Source organism: Anas platyrhynchos, chromosome 7, assembly GCF_047663525.1.
Source record: "Anas platyrhynchos isolate ZD024472 breed Pekin duck chromosome 7, IASCAAS_PekinDuck_T2T, whole genome shotgun sequence".
Classification (NCBI taxonomy): domain Eukaryota; kingdom Metazoa; phylum Chordata; class Aves; order Anseriformes; family Anatidae; genus Anas; species Anas platyrhynchos.
In genome coordinates this window covers 15,562,458-15,582,408 of record NC_092593.1, presented here as the reverse complement: position 1 = coordinate 15,582,408, position 19,951 = coordinate 15,562,458, and the positions used below count along the sequence as shown (strand labels likewise).

Here is a 19,951-nt window from a genome sequence, read left to right as displayed (position 1 = left end):
ATCAGCTGTCTGAGTTATCCTGCAGCTCAGGGCACTTTGTGATGCCTAATCCGGCCTTAATTCACTTGCTGGGATTTGATATCCTTTTTCCATGCTGTGGAGTCATTTTCTTTCAGAGGAACACGTAAGATAAACACACTTGAAGGAAAGTGCAAGACATTGTTTGTGTTAGGGGTGTTGCCAGCAGTAATACAAGCATATCCATTTCTCTTGACAAAGTGCAGTCTCTCGTGGATTTAGCCCGTTTAAAGAACATATTGTGCTGCACAAGCCATTAAAGGTGGAAATCTCATAATGCAAATGACATATACTACTTTTTAAAGTTTTTAAAAGTTTTCTTGATAACCTCTACCTCTGATATTTCAAGACTGGAAAAACAGGGGAGGAAAAAAGTTAAAATCTGGGATTATTGGAGTTTCTGTAGCTCTCTGGATTGTTAATTTGCAACAGTGTGTGCTGTGAATAACTGTCCACTATATTCAACCAGAGCCTCATTTAATAGAGCTCTGCTCGTGTCAGGGGAGTTCAGCCAAACTCATCCTTTGTGTGTTTTTAGTTAATCTGCACTAAAAGCATCCTTTTCTGTGGCCTGCAGTGGGGCTGTTAGCCAGTGTCCTGCTGTGCTATTTCATCCACCACTTGAATGAGTTATTGATCCACAGGCTGGCGTTTCGTGATGTAATTGTCCTCAGCTCCTCCGCTTGGCTCTTACAATAGGGACCGCTCACCCTGTGCTAGGAACATGGGAAGTCCCAGGGCAGGCTCGGAAATGCTGATTCAAACCTTGCTGTGCCACCAAACACATCCAGCTAGTTAGGTAGCTGCGGCTTCCAGTAAATTTAGTCTGTTGAAAACTCTTGAAGGAGAATAAATTGTGAATATTAAAAAACACAGTGGTGTAAAAAAAAAAAAACAAACAAAAACAAACAAAAAAAAAACACAGTCAAAAAACTAACAACTCCTTACTTCTGAAGCAAAAAGTTTTGGTAGTCTTCTATCTGCATAGCATAAATTATGCTGGCAACCTTTTTTTTTTTTTTTTTTTGGGGGGGGGGGGTTGGTTTTGAATGGACCATTTCCTGTAGAGTTAGTTCCAAATTTGTGACCAGTTTTAATTAAACTTTTCAGGATCTTATTTGTAGAATGGGGATGATACTTCCTTCAATGAGTATGTTAACAAAGTGTTTTGAAACAGAAACTTTCACAGAATGTAGTCATTGGAAATTAAATTCAGTTTAGTGAGCTTCAATTTTAGCAAGTTCTGAAGCATCCTGTTGTTACTTTGATCCCTGTTGCCCACTTTCCTCTCCTCTGTTGGCCATATATCCATGTATATTAAGCTCTAACTTACTGCAGGAGACACTGATGTTATTTTATAATCCTGCAGTGTAATGTAAGATCCTGGCCTGGCTAATGGCTTCTCTGCAAAACACTGATTCGGATTTTACTTGTGGATAGTATTAAGGATCTCTGAAAATTGGGCTGTAAAACATCTGGCTAAATGAATTATTCAGATATGGTCTAACATATCATAAGACACGTCTCTCACTTAGTCTATCTTCTGAGATAATGCTTTTCCATCTGATTTGTGCAGAAGTGTTTCTGATGGGAAGTTTGTGTGGGCTGTGTGATGGGTAGATCTCTGCTGACGGCAGGGGAGAAGGCAATCAAATGCATTACGCATCGCGCAGGAACAGCCGATGATAATACGCCCATCGTAAAAACTGACCAGCTGTTTGCATCAGCAGTGGCACAACAACACCTCGTGATGATAAAGTGTGGGAACACACAGTCCGCTGCCCTGGAAAGTGCTGGAGGGATGGGCAGTGATGATTGCTGAGTTTAATCTGCGGGGCAGTTGGGATGGACGTGGGGACAAAGTGGTTAACTTTGCTTGGAAAGCTATCAAAATAATGAACCCAGCAGGAGCAGTTTGGCCTTGCTGTGCAGATGTTTCATTTGCCATGTGATAAAGAAACTGCCTGCCTGTTCAAAGCAGGGATGATGCTTTGTCAGAAGAAATGAATACCAGGTCTGCTTTGAACTGATGAGCTATTGGAAGCTTCCTCAGCAGAGACTCCTTTCTGGGTGCATGGTTAACTTCACAAGACAGAGCCATAAGGAAATACATTAACGGGCAGGAAAAAATGCTCCTCAGAGTAATGCTTTACTATTTTTACCCTATGAAGATTTCCAGAAAATGCTTAGGAAAAATGAACTTTGTCAAACTTAAGGAGTCCAGAGTAGAGTGGTTAGCCTCAAAGAATATTAGCTTAAAACAGTCCTGTTCCCTGGGACATGAAAGAGATGCTCAGTGGTAACTGTAACTCTTGCCTTTTTAAAGAGGGATGAAAGTAGAGGGCAAAGGCTAGTGATGGGTTTGAGTTCCCACAAATGAAAGACTGGATTAGAATCTACCCCAAGCGTTTTGTATAGCCCACTGTCTAAAACATCATCGGGAAGGAAATGTATTAAGGAGTGGTTTTCAGCTCCTGTGAGGTTCTTGGTTTTGAGCAGCTTGTTAGGCAGCTGGGCTTCAAAAGCCAAGGAAAGGTCTTGCATAGGCACAGGAGGGTGAAGAAGGAAGAAAATAAGATTATGGGAGAAAGGGAGGTGGTTTAAAAAGGGCATTTGAAGATGGAGGAAGCAGAAGCTAAACTTAACACAGAGAAATGGAGAAACTAGGAAAATGATGATGAGGGGACAGTAACCTGATAAAGAGTAGGATCTTACTACTGGTTTTAGCCAGTCTAAATCTTGTATTGTGCTGTCCTTTATTCAAGTTCATAAAACGGAGAAGTAGTACCTTTTCAGCTTCTTTTTGTGTATGTTCAGGGAGATACTTCCTAAATAAATAAAAGAAGAATTGACAGTTCCTTTTAAAGTCTCAAACCAGCAAGCAGGAATTTAACATTGCTGTTCCCTTTTTACTGAAAGATTTGTCCTGCATTGTAATAAACAGACCAGTCCAGATTTCACAGGTATTACAAGCCTACCACCTATTTCAGCACAGATTAATCTTTTTAGATCTCTAATACCTTGAAGCAATTTTTTCACCTCTACAAAGACAATGCCAAGCCTGTTTTGGTGGCCTATATATTTGGTTGGAACTTAAACTGCATAAATGAGGCCTCTAAGGAATGAATATATTTTAGGTATCCATTGCTTGTTGTACTGAGTTTCATCATTTATATACAGAGAGATACAGTTGTTTTGGGGGAATAAATTTTTTAGATACCAAAACAACCTGGAAGTCATGAGATCTAAAAACTTTGAAGTTCACAAAAAATAAATGTTGTTCAGAAATAATTTATTAGTTCCTCACTCCTTTTGCACCTTGGTCAGTTTTATATCTTGAAGTGAGTTGACTTCACGTATTCAATTATTAGAAATATTGAGCTGCTTGACAGTTCAAATGAGGATGCAAGCTTACCACCTTCTGGAGGTCAAATAGAAGTCCCACAGCTGAAATCTCTTACAGTTTCTTGTGGGTCTGTGGTTTTAAAAGGATTCTTCAAAGTGCTTTCATTTTTATTTTTATTTTTTTGATTGATCCACACTGCTAAGGTCAAATACCATCAATCAGTTTTGATATCAAAAGAACTTTTGAACATGAACCAAGCCCCTTTATCTGGCTTATCGTAAGTGTCCATTTCTCTCTCTGGTGATGTTTGTGACTTTTAAAGATGAAAGTTCTTTTCTTTTTTTTTTTTTTGTTTAGAAAATGATGTTTGATATCTTCGACAAATCAGTTTAACTTTCATTGAGTTGCTGCTCTAGTAATCTGGTTAACCATATTTATGTGGGCAAACAACTGTAGTTATATGTTGCATGTAAATGAATTAATATTCAGTTTGGTAGTCAGGGAAAACTTGTATTTTAAGCTTTGCTACAGAATTTTCTGTCTGGATGACCTCCAGACAAGAAAAATGTTAATGTTAAAAAAAAATCCTTCGCTTCATTTAAGAAATATATTTGGAGTAGACTCATTGAGATCAATTTCTAATCCAAATTAAATCCTTAGTACAAATCCCTCTTTCAAGCCTTTCAGCTGGTTGAGATAGCAAAGGTTCATAGACGACAGTCTGTGAATCTCAAATTATTCAGGGATGGTAACACTTTTGGACAGGTAAACTTCTTGAGCATATGGAAGGAAGCCTTGTTAAAGGCTCACTGGGGGCGAAGCTGTCACTGTTCTGCTTAATGGGGGATTTCTAAACACCATATTGTGTCACTTGAGTGCCTCAGGACCCATACTGAAATCTGGGCTTTATATCTTCACTGTCAGCAATATCATAGAGAAAAGCTGTATGTGTTTTGGCATATTTACACTTAAAATAAATGAGAGAGAGTATGATAGGCAAAGAGTGAAGTGATTTGCCTGGAGGAGCAAGCAGAGCTAACATTCAGGACTATATGTTCCGTGCCCAGTCCAGTACCTCATTGTAGCAGGACTTTCTAATCCAGTGGTGCTTGTGAGGTTCAGAGCCATCTCAGTTTTGGGAGACTTCTGAAGTTAAGTTCTTCATTCGTACAGTCTGCTCCTTGTTCCTCAGAACACCTTCTCATGGCCATGGGAGAGCAGGGCTGCTGTTTGAGGGGTTTGCTTGTACTTCTCTCCAAAGGATGGATGGCAGCCAGGCTTATCACACACACATGAAAAGACTCAGTGACAGCAAAATACATCCAAGTGTGACTTCCAGGTTCTGGTAACAACTAGTTTTGGCTCGGTGGACTTAGAAACCTGATTTCAAGGTGTCCAAATTCTGTATTGAATTAGAGTGAGAATTGAACGTTTCCCTGCCTCAGGTTTTCTGGGACTGTTCTTGCTGTTTCTATTTTTAACCCCATTAACAGTGAATTTTGTTAAGCATATAGCCCAGAAAGGCTATGTTTGAGTAGATTAAGCTTGCAGGTATCTTGTCAGATTTGCACAGGCAGGTGTGACTGTATTCCCTTATGCACATGAGTTGTAATAGTTTTTAATTGTAGCTTTATGTTGTCCTTTGAATAGTGAACTGAATGAGTCTGAGCATTCAGCATTGTGTTTGTAAATGCCATTTTGTTGGCTCTTTCAGATTAAATCCTTGCCCTTTGACACTACTCTAATCTCAAAGTGCTACAAAGAGCTGTAAATGCCCTAATTCCTTTTGTGACTGCAGCAGGATCTCTACAGCATAAAACCTTCAGAGGGCAGTGATTTTGTGGGACATCTATAATCCATAACATAATATGTGGTCTGAACTTTGGTGTAGCCCATGGGACATCCTTGCAAGATTACCATAATTTGGAAAGGCTTGAAGGTCTAAGCAGCTAAAGGAGAGGGTGAGCAAGAGTGTCAACTGGTGACACAAAGTCTCTTTGGTTTGCCCTGTCCTCACACTCTGATTTCTGAGCTGCTCCTCTTTATGGGTGTGGAATGAAATCTTATTTCATTCCCAGAATTAAGTATAATGCTGCAAAATGCCATCAATTTCTGTCTAAAATGGTTGCGAAAGCCTTATCTGTGATAGCAGATAGAGTACATCACTTAAAAAATTCATCCTGTGCACAGAAAAGGTAGGAGTTCATCTTGTGTTAGCAGATTTAAAATGGCTTGTATGACTTCTTACTATTTAATTAACTTGGTGTTTAAGTGCATATGAGAAATCAAAGTGTTTTTTCTCTGACACAGGGCTTTTTTCTTTTAAGAGCTGGAATATTATTCATGTGATAAGCTGTAACAAATCTGTAATGAGAGAGATGAATATAGAACAGTTCATTACTTTCCTTTAAGAGCACCGATACTGTAGATATTTGTTAATTTAGACTGAAAAATTATTCCTGAGCTGTGTGCAGAGAAGAGCAATGAAATCAGTCTTGTGCCTTTGTGCAGGGCATTCCTTTCAAAGTCAGCAGAGCGCACAGAATACAGTTGGTGCTGGAAAGAAAGCAGGATCCAGCTATTGTGTGTCCATAGCTGTATTTTTCCTTCCACAGGTAGCAGTTGCAGTCCCTGGAAAAGTCGCTGCATTCATCACACGTGTTGAATGTGCAGCTTGTTGCTTCTCGAAAAGACCATTTCATTTTTTTTAATGAAAACAATCTTTTCTTGTGCAGCCAGTGATCATGTCAGGTACTGGGGATGGATTCAAAGCCTGCACTCTGTGAAACTTGTAATCTAAACAGTGGCTTGGGAATTTTAGAGGGCTCAGAAGGGTTTTCCCCAGTGAGAGTCTGTGACAAAGCTGTTCAATAATACTTAAGGGATAATGTTAGAGACCCACAGCTAATCTTGACAAGATGGTATTTTTTCCTTCATGCTCTGTGAGCAATTTGAATGCAATTCCTTTCTCCCTTTCAAAAATTATTTTTATTAGCATTTCCAAAATTTACAATACGGGAGGCTGTAAACGTTACAGGATACCAATCTAGCTGTGGTTTGATACAAACTAAAATTACCATCATCAGCAATCAGCAGGGAGACCATAAAAGGGAAGCAGAGCAAGGTCGAACGTGAGAGATGCTCCAGCCTCTGCTGAGGAGGGAGGATGTGATGGAAGGGATGAGGCACTGGGATTTCAAAAGGCTCCAGTGAATGTTTGGAGGGAAGCCAGAAAGACAAAATACTAGCTCTGCTTTAAGGCAGAATAATGCAGGTGGGATAAGCAGGCAGCGTGTTATGTCAGGAAAGCTAAATCCTTCCATTTTTGAAGTGGACAGAATGATTTAACCTACCAGGAGGGGCCTGTGGGAAGGAGTAGTTTGTTGCAGGCATTTCTCCTGGGATACCCAGGGACAAGGTATGACTGGTGACAAGTGGCCGTGGAAGGTGGCACTTCTCATTGCAACAGCAGGCTCTAAGAGGTGACATCGCTCCATAGCCATCGTGTCACTCGGACCTGACTGAGGATTTAAAGACGTCTCTTCCCGCGTGGGGAGCGGGAGGTTCTTTCATAAACCTTCTGAGGGAGAATAGGCCTAGAAATACTGAAACTGGAATAACCAAAAAGAAAAGCTGGAAAAGCAAATGGAACAAGCTGAGACAGCAGTCACTAGCACGAGACACCCAGTGCTCAGTGGAACATATATTGTACCGCTGATGCTTAGGCTAGTTTGTACAGTGTCTCTCAAGCATCCTGTAATACGATGATGAGAAAAAACCATAACAATCGATAACACAATTATGTCTCAGCCTGCCATAGGTAACTCATCTTTAACTGCAATTTCATCTCTGTGTGCAGGTGTGCTCACATCCCACTAGCTGGAGGCTTGAATTTGCACCATTTGCTAACTGGATAGCTCAATGTTCTCGGAGTAGTGGATTTAAGCTCTTTTCTTTTTTTTTCTTTTTTTTTTTTTTCTCTGAATGTGGAGTAAGAGAAGTATTGGGAGAAGTGTATATAAAATGGGACTTGAGGGATGTTTTCAGGTCATCTGTTTGCTGCTGAATGCTTACGGCTGCTCTTCCAGCCTCCTGAGAAATACGGCTACCTGAAGACCTTTTTCACTGCTGGGCTGCCTCATCACTGCTTAGTTTGTGGCTTTATTTTACTGCACCTGTCAGCCGTGCGCCCACCCCTACTCCCACACACAATCACAGATATGAAATGGTTCTGCTAAACAGACCCAGATTGCATTGCAAACAGACGCACTAAAATTACAGTTCAGCACGGCGCAGATGATTTGCAGTTATGGTGCAGTGGTCTGTGATTTAGAGTTACTGTACGTGTGTGTTCCTGGAGGGGGTTTGTGTGTGCTAACTGCTCCCCAGCTCGTGCTGTCACAGGGAGCTGCGTGCATGCTGAGCTCCTGCTTATGCCAGCTGCCTGGTCCGAGGGCCTTGTAGTGTCGTGGCCAGCGTGTGAGGGCAGAATGGTCTACAGGCAGCTGGGTCCGCATCAGTTTAACTTGCCATTTACAGCCAGAAACCCATCGCCAGGCTCTGCCAACATCCCTCCTGATCCCCAGGGAAGAGCCAGGGATTCTAAGAAATAACTTTGTTTTCTGGGTGGTGTGCTCAGGTGGTTGCAGGTAGTACGATCAAACCCAAAGACACATTACAGAGAGGTTAAAGACCACAACGTTACGGAGACAGGGCTAACAACTCACGCTTACAGATGCTCTGTGGTTCCTGACAGGTTTCCAAGGTCAATAGATTAACTTCACACATTTTCTCAAGACCTAGAAGGAATTGCATCTTTAAATTGCATGTGATCACTGTCAGTTGCAAGGTCGAGCTAGCCTAGAGGAGACTTTAAAACTGCCACTGCCTGTGGATAAGGGGAGTTTATTTTTTAGAGCTGTGAGTATCTTATTTGTTCTTGTTTTTATGTCTTTTTAATTATTATAAAAAATTGTTTATATTGTAAGAAAAAATAATCTTATTTTTTGTTGTATCAAACACTGATGCCAACAAAAGATAAAAAGTACAACATTTTTGTTAAATATACTCGTATGCAGGTGTCAAGAGAAGACTGTCACTGATTCAATATGTTACTTTCAGTCATTAGCCAGAGCTTAAGGAAAAACGTAGTTTTCCTAGGTTAAATCTGGTTCTTCTGTGCTTGCGTACTGTGCTATAGTAATAACATAGTAGCTCTGCTGACAATGAAGGCAAGTGATTGACGCTGACAACTTCTGTAGGATGGCTTGTAGCAATCTGCACAAGATGTGTTGATGGTTTACTAATGTGAATAGATTTTCTTTAAACACTATAAAACCTTCTAATTAGCTTGTAAATAGAGCGCTGCATTTTGAATAAGGGAAACGTTAAATAAAACATAATATTTAAACCAGATTTTATTTCTGGCAATTACCCAGGCTCCAAATATAAATTCTCTTTTATTAAATTACATTGAGGGCCTATTATTGCTAGCCTTTGTATAGACATGCACTAAGCTACAGTCAGAGAATGACAGGCTGGAGAGAACAAGAGCAATGTGTCAAAGGAGGCAGCGCTGATAGGGAATTGTTGTGAAATAGAGAAGTTGCACTAAGATAAAGTAGTCCTCAAAGGTTATTGGCATTGCTGCTTGCATTGTGTTTACCTCTCATTATCAGTGAAATTCTGATAGAATTAACTCCCCTCCTTCCCAAATGAAGGTGGCTATAAAAACAGAATAGCTCAGATAATGCTAATTCTGCTGGACCATGTCTGGCAGCTGCAGTGTGTTGGCAGCAGGGTTGCATTTGCTTTTCTGCCTCTGAGGGAGCTTGTAAACAAACAATCCTTCTAGCAGGGAGCTGGCAATACCTGTGCCCCCGAGAATTCACACGGGAAATGCTCGATAGCTAAATGGGGAAGATGGAAGTAAACTGAAGAAGTCAGGTGGCTCCATCTCTTATTGGGAAGGCCTTTACTGTCTTCTCTTGAGAATGATTCTTCCTCTCTTGGAAGTAGCTGAGTCAGGAAAGGTCTAAGTGCATGCTTTGGAGAGGATTTTCATTTCCTCCCTGTTCTGTAGGTGGGATGAAATTATGAATTTGTGAGCTGTGGAATCTTTTAAAATCATAGCATATACAAAGTATCAAGTGGGATTAAGAAGGGAAAGCCTTTGTGCTCTGGAGCAATTTCCCATCCCCGACTCAAATCAATTTCTGAGAAGCAGATGTACCTGACCTGCCTCTCTGTGCTTGTATGGACCTCTGTGGGTGCACAAGTAAGTGTGCAAGTCTGGAAATGTAAATGTGGAGGAGCTGACCTGACACTGCTCAGGCTCATTAGATGCTAAAAAATGCTTTCAGAAGAAGCCGTAGTTTCATCAGAGGTTTTCTAGAGGAAAAGTCTTAAGAGCAACTTCCAATTGTGTTTCTAAGACATCACATATAAGTAGGATTAATCCCTGTTTTGTGTAAAGCTAAGTGATCTCAGGTCATCACATAGCAATGGTAGCCTAGCCCTCAAATACAAATGTGCTTTAAAAAAGCAAGAAAAACAAAGGGCTGGAAGAACCAATTAGGGCAACTGCAAGAAAAACATGAAGAAAATCTCTCTCTCTTAGAAAATTGTTTCAGGATCTGGGTTGCCACAAGACAACACAGAGATTGGAAACTGCTTCTGGGATTTTTTGCACCGTGGAACTTCCACTGAAAGCAATAAAAGTTTGTTTTGAAGTTCTCATGTCAGAAATGCAGCCTAGCTGGCTTTGCCAACGTGTGCCAAGGGTTTCTGCAGCTAGCACACAGACACGTTCCTCCCTCATCTCTCCCACGAAGAAACGTAAAACTGGGAGAGTATGGGTTTTTGCCTGTGGTCAGTCTGGTGATTGTTCAGTGTCCAGCAGCATGGATATGATGAGTGGAATTCGTAGATGTGAAAGACCTTTTCTTTTTTTTTCCTGTGATTGCACTTAGGCAGGTGCAGCCATTATCCCAGGGAATGATACAGGCTGGAGTCTTTCCACACTCACCATCATTTTCTGCCGTGTCTGTGGCAGTACCTGCCAACTGCTCCACCACGAGGTCTGCAGCTCTGTTAAATAAACACTCCTGTGCCGTATCCTGTGTGGGCTGAGCCAAAGCTTTTTTAGCTGAGCAGTCCCTTTGCAAAACTGTACACGTTCACAGCTCAGCACTTCTCACTCGTGGAGGTAACACCTGTCACTGAATTGTACGCCTAAACAGATGCTTAATTTTTCATTGGAGTAAATACTAACTTAATCCCTGTTTCTGACAGCTCCTACTTACTCTAATGCAGAATAATTTAGGGTTAATGTTACTTGCTTGATTTGAGAATGAAGCAGTTGTTCAAGTTAGGGTGAATAATTCATTTTTTTTGGAGTTCTTTTAAAGGGTAGATGTTAATATTGTGAAGCTGCAGCTGATGTTACAAAAGCCACTCATGTTATGAGAACAAATTGCCACTTGGCATGCTGAAAAATTAACCCAATTTACAGCATGGGTGAAGATGAACTCTCTCTGGCTAAAGCTATATTTAAATCACCAATGAGATAATTGTATCTTGGCCTCCCAACACATCCTTATGTGGCACAGATGTGACCGCTTTTTCCTCATAAATGAATTCAGCTCTATCAACTTTAAACAATTGTTTGTGCTCATTATTCTAGATATCACTTTTATCTGGAAATATAAAAAAAATAAACAATGTGAGACATGAATACGTAACGTGCCACCTAAGGATTAAGCCACAAGATAGGCAAAGTAGAACCAATGTTGACTATTTATTCATGAAAAAAACTTTGAGAGAACTGGTGCAAGTCCCATTTCCAAGCAGGATGAGTATCAGTTGTAAGTGCAACTGCTTCTGAATGTAGGAATCTAAGTGGAAACCCCATCTTTTGCTTTAAATTACCTTGTATGAAAAAGTGAGGTAGTTACGTGGATAAATTAGGGTCACTTCCTTATGATGTTAAATATAAGGCCTGTGAGCTCTGTGTCTTTGTCACCGTACTTTTGAGCATGGGGCTTTTATTTTATCTGTTTAAATTAGTTGCAGGACCACGCAGTGCTATTCCTGAAATTGAGCTGAGCTTCCCTGAGCAAACAAATTATCCACCAAAACAATGTCTTTGTGTTTCTAATGGAGCTGGAGCAAACACATCCCTTTTGTTCCCTTGTTTGTGCATGATCTGTGTAGAAGATGACATCGCAGAGCCGGGCATGGCTTTCATTTGTTAAAATCCAGCCACAAACCAGGCTGCAGAAAGATCCTGGAAGTGCCCACCACCCTGTATATCCTTCTGCCTCCCTTCTCCATTTTGGGGGAAAAGGCAGTGCAAGTTGGGAATTGTGTGCCAGGTGAGAGCAGAGGGGAGGCACTGGCACCCCGTGGCATGGTGTCACCAGGTCCTGCCCAGGGGAGCTGGGCTGGTGCTGGTGGTCACAGGATGGAAAGAGATTGAGGAGGGGCAGGGGCATCCCCAGGGAATTGTGTACTGTCCTGGATTTTCCTCTCATCTTTCTTCCCTCAACTCTTTGGTCTCACAGCTGCTCTTCCACAGGTGTTGGTAAGCTCGATGGCCTCCAGGAGCTCCTCAGCTTGCTCCTAACACCAAGGGTGGCTGTCACTGCGTTTGGGGATGGGTTGTACTCAACTCTTGCCCCTTTCTGAAACTTTCCTCTCTGGCACAAACTGGTTCATATTGAGACCATAGATTTGCCCATTTGCTGAGGAGAGAAGAAATGATACTTCCCTGCAGAATTCAATAAGGTTAGATAAACAGATCATCTTCCTGTATGAAAATCAGCCCCGTTGGTTTATGCAAGCTGGGATGCAATTGCAGGGTGAAAAAAAGCTGCTCTGTATTCATAAGAGTCCAGTCCTCCAACTTGTCAATTAAAGAGCACTTTCTATACTCTGCATACCTTCAAATGTGCCTGAGATCCTACTGTTTAGTTGGTGCTTGCAGGCTGTTTGGGGAACAAGTTTCGTGGCACGTCGTGTATTTGCATCTATAAAAGGTAACTAATCTAAGGTTTTCTGAGAAAGCTTTGGGAAGCTGTGATGCATTAAGGTACTCTTAATCTCCACATGGTGCAACTACATAGTAGCTCTTAGTCACATGCACCTAATTAAATGCTGATTTGTTTTCTGTGTAAGTGGGAAGGTAAAATTGAGCAGAAACTGTTAGTGAACATCTTAAGCTCAAAAGGATGATGAAAACGCAGCTTGTGAGGTGGAGCCGTTAGACTGGTCCCCAAATTTATTCACTTTTATCTAAGAAGAAAAACAGCACGAGAGATCTCAGTAAATTACATTTTCTGTTTTGTTTTGAAGTGGTGTCTTTACCTCTAAATTGACCCGAGTCTTAAAAAAAAAAAAAAAAAAAAAAAAAAAAATCTGAATATCTGAAGCTAACAATAACAAAGCAATCACTTTTTTTTTTTTTTTTTCCTTTTGTTGAGGTTGACAAAATCCTACCTTTGGGTAGGATTCTCGTTCTCAATTTGGTTGTTTGGTTACAGGTCTTTCAAAAAAGAGAAGTCTTTATTTCATGCAGGCCCATACCTAACTGACTGAGTGGTCAGGGAACTTACCTCCCAAACTGAAAAGCAGAGGAGGATGGACTCGGAAAAGAGTTGTTCCCTTCATTTTTATTAATGGAGAAACAAACACAAGGGCAAAGTGGTATATGTAAGGTCACACCACAGGTCGGTGACAGAACTGAAAATGTCACGCATTTGAGTGTCTGTCACTGCTCCCTCTTGCCTTTGTGGTATAGGGAAACACCTGCCTGTGGCTGGTGCATTGAGCAGAACTTGCCTTAATGCCTATGCCAGACCTTATTAGAAAGATCATATTAAGGCTTCTTTCTCCTTCATTTGATGCTATGGTAACTCTCCTACCTCCTCTCAGCCCTAGAGCCGTGGCAATCATTCGTACAAAACTGAGTTTCGTAGTGGTGTTGACCGGTTATAGTCTCTTAGTGCTACTTAGTGACTGCAGGTTAGGAGAAGAATGAATACTCTGTGGTTACCTGTATCGCATTAGGTGTTCTCCATTAAATGCAGATGCCTATTGACTGCAGTTGTGGGAAAATCAGATTTCTAAGGTTTCAAATGCTAGTTCTGAGCCCTGCTATTCAGGTGGATATTGGTATAGATTGACTCTAAAGGGAATGCTTTGCAGTTCCTAGGTGCCTACTTGTTGGAAATACCGGATCCCAATTTCAATCATGTGGGCCACTCAAGCACGGGAACTTATCTAATAAATAAGGATTAAAAGCATTACTAATGGAGTGAGTTACTGGACAGATTTGGTGGCTGGGTGCCGGAAGTATTCTTTGACCTTGCGAGTGCCCTTTAACTGCTGTGTGCCCATAAAGGAGGCATAATTGCTCTATGCCCATAAAATGGGTATGGGAGCTATCTCACAAGGCTAATTAATGTTGGTAAAGTGCTCTGAGGCCCAGAGATAAAAGGGGTCATAGACTGGTGGTGCTGAATACTGACATCTGTTTATTGATAAAGTAATCTCCCTCAGTTATTGCACTCCTGTCCTATTGTCTAGGAGCAGACTGTTTCTTGCTTAATTATTTGCACGTTTGCAGGTCTGGAGACAGATAGTTTGTCTGCTATAAATCACTACAATTAGTGATACTGAATAATCATTGTTTATAAGGATTCCCTGAAACGGCTTCTTTTTAGGTTTGAATTGTCCATGTGCTTAATTGCAGGCTGGCACGATGAAAAGCTTTCATTGTGATGAGCAACTGGAAGGATGGGCCATCTCTTCTTCCCTCACCAAATGGCTTAGTCAAACGTCTGATATAAAATTCTAAATATACAGGATCACTTGTGCTATAGATAATGTGTGCTTGGGGAGGGGAAGAGGTTTCCAAGGTTCCAGGTGAACCTTACCTGTTTCCAAATATGATTTGATGCATGTTTAAAGCAGAAGGTTGTGTGGATTTAAATACTTTGTTGATTCTTGCTATAAGACTTGATGGCCAGAGGAGACTTGCTACTCCCCAATGCAATGAATTTGCCTTAGTTGTCTAGGGATTCAGAAATAATTAATTTCTTACAATGATGGTCAGACAGGAAGGTTGCAGGCTCCTTCAAAAGAGCAATGTGGGAATGTGCAAAAAGGCCTATCAAGTGGCATTTCCTTAGCTAGCATCTTAACCCCTTTGATTTCCTCTGGAGGACCTGTGGTTGGTGTTTAAGCTCAAATTAGATGGTTAAAATAAGAACGGTTTTCCCTGTGCTTTTTCCTCACTTTCTGCATAGCTCTTGCTCTATTATATCTCTGCACCTCCAGGCAGCAGCACCCAGGATCCAGTAGTTCAAAGTGCTGCCTGTTTTCCACGGCTCCCTTCGGTGGCCCCGTCAAGTCTCTACTTACATTGCTCCCAGCTCTGTGGCCATCCTGCTTCAGGGGGATGGCCAGGGGCTCAGAATCTGAAGGCAGATGTATGTTGGTGGTGCCAAAACAAGCAAACAACCAACCCCCCAAAACCCACAAACCCCAACTGCTGCAGTCGTTCATGTAATAGGATGAAGGGCTCTGGCAGCTCCCATCTGTGGCTGGGAGATTGAAAGGGATCTGCAGACAACCTTTAACTCTGGACAAGCCAATTCTGCTGACGAGTGGTAAAGAAGCTACAGTTAAATGCACAGCAGAACCCAGCAGGCAGTGGCAAAAGGCAGCAGAAGGAAAAAGCTCAGAGGGGTTGAGGCAGAGTGAGAGGAGAAGAGGAGTAAGGGTGAGCTGGTGTCGGTCTGTTAGCAGGCAGAACTGGCAGCGCTGTAGCATTTAGAACAGTAAAACTTCTGATACCCTCAAGGGATCTGAACTAATTCTCCTAGTCCCTGATATGAACTGCCAGAGGAAAAGAACCCCGCTGTACAAATAGGTAAAAATTAGTCCCAGCAGCGCCAAGCATCTAAAATTTAACCCAGCATTGATGGGAGCTGCTGGTGCTCAACAACTCTGCAAGGCAAAACTGCGTAGAGCTTCTCCAGCTCACAAAGTGATTTGGTGGTCGTGCTTGCAATAGTCCAAATCATTCTTGCTCCAGTCCATAATAGCTGTCCTCCCTTGGAGTTTCACAGAGGAATCTAATACTCCCATAAACCAATTTTTCCATTTAAACTATAGCTGCAGTAGCTGCACATTCCCATCACTGTAATACCTGAATCACAAGCATCAGCTCGCTTCCCTCCATCTCCTTTAGAAGGGAAAAGCCCTGGGTTTGTGTTCGGCACAGCTGAGGCACAGAGAAGCTGAAATGACTCACCTGGAGGCAAAGCCCAGAGTCATCCCCAGCTACTCCAATATCTGGATTGGAATCAAACCACTAAAATACCTACTAAAATGTCCCATTTGCTTAATCTATCTTCATCTTTTGTAAGACTGAAAAAAATACAGGCCTGAGAAAGCTGAAGTAAAAGAAGGCAGCCTGTCTTGCACACATCTGGCCTGCTGGAAAAGCAGAATCAGGCTGTGGGTCTGTGTGTGTGTGTGTGTGCGCACACTTGCAAGAGGGGAGGGTGAAGTGATCAAAGCAGGAATTGTTTCAGGATTGTACTGATCACGGTGGATGGGAGATTACAAAACTGCAGGAAGATGTGTTCCCATGGCAACCAAAAGCTGTTTTACCCAGAGGATGCTGTGCCTTTCCTATGGGCCTTTACTACAACTTCTGTGCCCAACATTAAGGGCTCATTAAATCTGAATTGTATTGATCTGGGTGTAGGGATTTTTCAACAAGAGGAGGAAGGGTAACCTGGTCTCTGCTGGCTGTGACAATGCTTGCTGCTGGGAATCACACGATTGTCTGTGGGCATTGGGGTTTTTAGCAATAGAAACATATTTACAGTACAGTTGTGGGCTGTGCAGCTTATGCATTTCTGTTTATTTGCTTAGAATATGAAGCAACAACTCAATCAGGGTCTTGTTTGAGCTTGGGAACTTTGCACCATCACCTTTATCTCCTTTGGTGTTATGTTTTCAAAATTTCCATGAGTAAAGTAATATTTTGCTGTATATGCACCTAGTATTTCAGGACCTCAGCCACAGGGGAATAAAGACTTAGCTATTAGCTCTGAGAATGAGCTCTATACCGCTGTCATGCTGCGTGTCAGATAGCTACCTCCTACCTGAAAACTCCAGGTAGTGTCATGTCTCAGTAGCATCCTTATTCTGGAAGCTAGGAACTGGCTGCCCACATGCTTCCCTTTGCAAACAAGGCCTTCAGCTTGAAGCTCTCTTGAAGGAGGACAACCATCCCTTCACAGACCTTAAGCTGCAGGTAGAAGAGCCAGAGAAAGCGGAGCTGCCGCTTTTACATGAAGAATTTACTAATGGTGCGCTTGTGTATGAAGTGACCTCAGCTAGAGTGGAGTTAAACTTGTCTCTAAGCAGGCAACAAGGTGCTAGGAAATATTTCCTCATTTCTGCTGGAGTGTGTCACTTCACAGCAAGGAGAATTGTTCTGTTGCACGGTGTTCAAGGGGACTGACTTGGCCCAGGGAAACACAGGGTTCTCATCCCTTTTGTCAGAACTACCTATTTTCAGTTAAAATTGTTGTTCATTTCTACTGTTTGCTTGTCATTGCCTCTCACTGGGAGACAACATGCTGATTACACACCCCAAAATCATTCCTTTCCCACCACCGAAGCACTATGCTGTGCACGGTGGGATCTGAGAGTCATTTAAGAGTGCTGAGCTGCAGGTTGCTCTGAAGCAATTCAGAATGCGCAGTGAAGATGAATGCCCTCCCCTGCTAAAGCTGGGGGGGATTTACATTAATCAGAAGTAAATACCTGAAATGCAACCTCGGTCAGGAATGAATTTTTTACAAGGATTCTTCTGGCATCTTTGGTAATGAAGATGTTACTTTCTGAATACATTCACTCTAGCATCTGTTTTCCTTCTACCTTCATTTTCCTTCTACCTTCATCTCTCTCCGTCACTGCTGAGACCACATTTATAACGTGACAACTTCCAGTGTTACATTGGTCAAGATCAGTTTTAAATTAATCTCTCGGGCATCACATCTTATTGAAGGGACTTGTGCTAGAAATCAAGCATGTTAGTTCTTCTGAATTTGAATCTTCTGAACATAAAATCTGTGCTTTCACGGTGGTGATACATTTTGCCTTATTTTGTATATACTTTTCCTGCCCGAACATTTTGTGGAGCCTACACAAAACTAGCCTGTTTGTCTCTCTAGCCTGTCTTGGAAAGAATGACTGGGAGAAGTGGAGCGGACACTTTTGAAAAACTGCAAACTCTTACAAAGTTGTAAAAGGTTTAGTGCAAAACGCTCTCATTTCAAATCTGTCCACCTACCTGAATCTTATCTTTCCAGTTTTTTTGAAAATGCAGAGGAGGAACAAATCTCACTTTGATGAAATTGCTTCATCTTGTTCCTTAACCAGCTGAGTAACTCCGTATGCTAAAACTATGCTAGGGAAATATTAAAGCAGAAACAGAAAAAGAACTTAAAAAGTTGACAGTGATTTGTGCAGCCTGATGCACATGCATTTCTATACAGCCTTGAATTATTGATTGGATATTATTTCAGTAATTGATTTTTCTGCTTTACACTGCCCTTAGAGAAACCTGCAAGAATGAAAACATTAATTTGTATCCTCGAAAGAACCTAGTATGTCTTAACTGGCTTTTATGAGGTGATTCAGCCATTCTACAGCACTGCTGATCTATAGGGATTCAGTGCAGTTGATTTAGTTTATACTGATATTTATGAAAGAAGTTGAGGCCTTTCATTGTTTTTATACATTTATTCCCCCCCTCAAGCAATAGCTCTTGTGCATTTAACCAGATGTTTTCCTTGTACATTTAAACATAGAAGCATTACTATAGTGTCTTGTAAAGCTTTTGTCACGAACTGAAACTTTCAAGCAGCAATAAATTTACCCAAGTGACTTTTGAATCGTATAGAAATTCTCAGATTAAAGACAATCCAAAAGTACAGCTAGTAACTTTAAATAATCACTGTTTGTGCTACTTCTGGTAATTTCTGGTCACTCTGTCTCACAATAAGGAAGGAATTACATTTGGGTTTTAATAAGCGTCAGATTCTCAAAGACAAATTAGTTCATTTTAGAAGAGCATCAGAACAGCTATACTGAATCAGAGCAAAGATCTGTCTAATCCAGTATCCTGATTCTGACCATAGCTTGGTCCTTCACTCTCTTTTCCCAAAGCATCTGCTCTCGGTCAGTGCAGAGCAGCATCCCTTCCCAGCTTCTGGCAGTCGGCTCTCTGGGTACTTCTTGAGTCAGAGGTTGTATCTGTGTCTTAATAGCCCTTGATGGACCTTTCTTCCATGAATTTTTCTAATAGCTTTTCTTTTAATCCATTTATGCTTTTGGCTTTCAAAACATCCTGTGGCAATGAGTTCCACAACTTAATTACATAGTGGATAATAAAAAAATAAAACTGGACCCTCTTGTTTTAAACTAGCTGTTTGATCATTTCATTTTATGCCCCCTATTTCTTACATCATGAGAACAGTTGTTCCTATTCACTCTCTCTATGCTGTTCATGATTTTTGACCATAATCCTGTTCTTCTCCACAGTCATCTCTTGCAGGCTGAAAAGTCATCCTTTGGCTAATCTCATCTTGTAGAGAAGCTGTTTTGTACCTCTGTTATTTATATCTTCCTTTTCATGTCTTTTCCTAATTCTTCCAAATCTGTTTTAGAACTGTGCGTAGAACTGAAGATGTGGGCAAAACTTTAGTTTATATGGAGAGAGACGGTGTTTGCTGTTCCTTTTGTAATCATCCTTGACACTGTTTTTCCCTTGTACCATCCCTGAGCATTCAGCCTGATGCTTTCAGAGAACTGTTATGATTCTAAGATCTCTTTCCTGAGTAATAATAGGTAACTCTGTATTCACAAACTCAATGGGTTTTATCCACATACAGCATGTTGCATTTACTGACACTGTACTTCCCAGCATCCCGAAGCAACTTTCTTACTTTCTGCTGTTTATAGCATTTATGCTTTCATAATGGGTGGAACTGAGCAAATCATCTGTCTGAAGGATTTTTGCCTTGGATGTTGTAGTATCAAGTAAATTGCAATTGCTTCAAATTCAGATTGTGCCAAGGCTGTACAAAGCAAAGCTGAGAGATAAGGAAGAAAGGAGACATTAGCTTGAGCAAAGAACCTGTTTATGCTTTTCCAGGTGCCCGAGCTATGCTGGGACTTCGTAAGCAGCCCCGCACAGTGCAAATGTGTCTGTGCCCATACAGAAACTGGCCAGAGAGAAAAGCACTGCTCAGAGCCAGTTTTCCTATCTCAGTTGTAAAGATCACAATTAACAATAGGTAACATTTTTTAAAGATTATGTCACATATGTAGGGCCATGGTATGGTATTATGCATTCCTTCAGTAAAAAGATTAAAAGTAGATGGAGGACTCTTCATGCCATCCCTCACAAAGCTGAGGCAGAAGATGCCAGAGGGGCAGGAAAAGTGATCTGTAAGCATGACAAAAGGTGCAGAGAGGGACCCTTCTTTCCTCGAGTGC

The 19,951-nt window shown here is 41.4% G+C and overlaps 1 protein-coding gene across 4 annotated transcripts in view; it reads left to right on the top strand.

Moving 5' to 3' along the window:
• ADCY5 (adenylate cyclase 5) overlaps nucleotides 1-19,951 on the top strand; it is a 213,962-nt gene that overhangs the window by 50,931 nt on the left and 143,080 nt on the right. The gene's annotated exons all lie outside the window — the stretch shown is intronic.